Here is a 2,748-nt window from a genome sequence, read left to right on the forward strand (position 1 = left end):
ACATGTGCATGGATGAATGAAAGTCCATTGACTTTCATCGACTACATTCACTATTTATCACACAGCCGTGCGACGCAAGCGCCATACGTGGTGAAATTTTTGTCATTTTTGCCCCAAAAGAGGCACAGTGTCTTATTTTCGGTGGGTGTCTTATACTCACCTGGCCCACTGCGTCTGGGTCCCCCACGCTGGTCTCCGGCTCTGCGGCAGGCTGCAGTGTAATCCTCAGGGTTGACACAGCAAACTCCTTCTGGTAACAGGGCTTTGAATACCCCACCTCCAGCAAGCGAGTGCTGTGATTGGATCACGAGCGCCGCTGGCTCAGCCAATCAGAGCCAGCGCTCAATGAACCAATCACAGCCATTCAGTGTGGTAATTCACTGAATGGCTGTGAATGATCAAGCACCGGCTCTGATTGGCTGAGCCAGCGGCGCTCATGATCCAATCACAGCACTCGCTTGCTGTAGGCGGGGGACTCAGATGCCGCCGGTTAGGTATTTCTGTTTTTTTCATGTAGTGTAGTTTGGGCTTATTTTTGGGGAGGGCTTATATTTCTAGCCTCTGCCGAAAATTGGGCTAGGGCTTATTATCGGGGTAGGGCTTATTTTCTGGGAAACACAGTACTACTTTATACCCCCCATAATACACTGAAACCATAGTTATATTTTGTTGGATATTTTGGCCACAGCAGCCTTTTTATTTAACAAATAACAATATATTAACTCTTTATATACGGAGTGGAGGTCCTAGGAGCCACAACAAAAAACCACACATAAAACCGAACCTTGCCGTCAACCTGGCATTGAGACACCCGGCTTTGAGACACCACTAGCTGCCCCCCAATAGGGGGCTAGAATATCAAAAGATGATCCAGGCCACCCGGGATCCCCTCCCTGGCCTTACCCAACGCACCAGACCCAACCACGATGAACCAAAAGGGGAGGGGGGAGTCTTAAAGGTGAGGCCGTACCCACCAAACTTCCTCCACCCAATATAAAAAACCCGGCTCCAAGGACCCCCACAACAGGAAAAAACACAATTCTTACTCTCCATACTCGTATGTCTTGGACTTCTTGAAGCTCCTGTAATGACTTTCTATCACTCTGTCACTTCTCCAGAGAGGGGGGGGGGGGTTACTCTTCTCACTTTTCTTTCCTAAAATCGCGCACCCGCTTAAAACTTCCACCTTTTCTAACCTGCTCTAGCTCATTACCATAACCCCATCTCCACTAGCAACTCTGTCATGTAGGGCCTCCCCTTGGGGCCCCATGGGCCCCCGTTTCGACCGTATACTTTTCAATGGTGATCCGCACCAAATGAAATCCGCTTGGCGGAAAAAGGTGACGTCACTTACTTGACACAGATTCGGCATAAAACTGAAAACCCACGTAAAATCCACTTGTTAAATAAGAAATACGCGGTTCCACACATTGATTTATGAAGCGGATTTGCCTTAAAATGTGTGTCAAATTTTTCCTACAAAAGTTTTTTTCGTGTGATCGCATTTCTGGTTATATTCGCACGCGATAGAATTGCTCGTGCTTCTACTTTTCATTCACCAACAATTGAAAATAACAAAGAATGTGACGTGCCCAATCATAGAATCATAGAATAGTAGAGTCGGAAGGGATCCTCCGGGGTCATCGGGTCCAACCCCCTGCTCAGTGCAGGATTCACTAAATCATCCCAGACAGATATTTGTCCAGCCTTTGTTTGAACACTTCCATTGAAGGAGAACTCACCACCTCCCATGGTAACCTATTTCACTCATTGATCACCCTCACCAGATCCTTTAACCGTTCCTCATAGGACATGATTTGCAAACAGCTCACCATCTTGGTAACTCTTCTCTGAACTTGCTCCAGTCTATGTCTTTTTTAAAGTGGGGTACCCAGAATTGGACACAGTATTCCAGATAAGGTCTGACTAAGGAAGAGTAGAGGGGGATAATTACCTCACATGATCTAGACTCTATGCTTCTCTTAATACATCCCAGAATTGTGTTTGCCTTTTTGGCTGCCGCATCACATTGTTGACTCATGTTCAGTCTATGATCTATTAGTATACTCAAGTCTTTTTCACATGTGCTGCTGCTTAGCTCAATTCTTCCCATTCTGTGTGTGCTTTCTTCGTTTTTCTTGTCCAGATGTAGGACTTTGCATTTCTCCATGTTAAATACAGTTCTGTTAGTCACAGCCCTTTGTTCAAGCTTTTCTGGAACGTTTTGAATACTCTCTTCTCTCTCTTCCCTAGTGTTAGCTATCCCTCCCTGCTTTGTGTCGTCGGCAAATTTGATCAGTTTCCCATCAATTCCCTCCTCCAGAGTATTTATAAAAAATGTTGAACAACACTGGGCCTAGGACAGAGCCTTGTGGTACCCCACTTGAGACATTCTTCCACTTGGATCTGCAGCCATTTATGACCACTCTTTGAGTATGATCACTCAGCCAGTTGTGAATCCACCTAACAGTTGCCTTGTCAATCCCATATTTGGTCATTTTTTCAATATGTATAGTATAAAATACTTTGTTGAATGCTTTACTAAAGTCAAGATATACTATATCCACTGCATTTCCCTGATCAACCCAGTCAGAGATTCTGTCATAGAAGGAAATTAGATTTGCCTGCTATGACTTGTTTGTCACAAACCCATGCTGGCTCTGGTTAATTACTCCATATTTATCCAAGTACTTGCATACATGCTGTTTAATATTTTGTTCAAAGATCTTTCCTGGTATAGAAGTCAGG

This window comes from Eleutherodactylus coqui, chromosome 13 (genome assembly GCF_035609145.1).
Source record: "Eleutherodactylus coqui strain aEleCoq1 chromosome 13, aEleCoq1.hap1, whole genome shotgun sequence".
Taxonomy (NCBI): domain Eukaryota; kingdom Metazoa; phylum Chordata; class Amphibia; order Anura; family Eleutherodactylidae; genus Eleutherodactylus; species Eleutherodactylus coqui.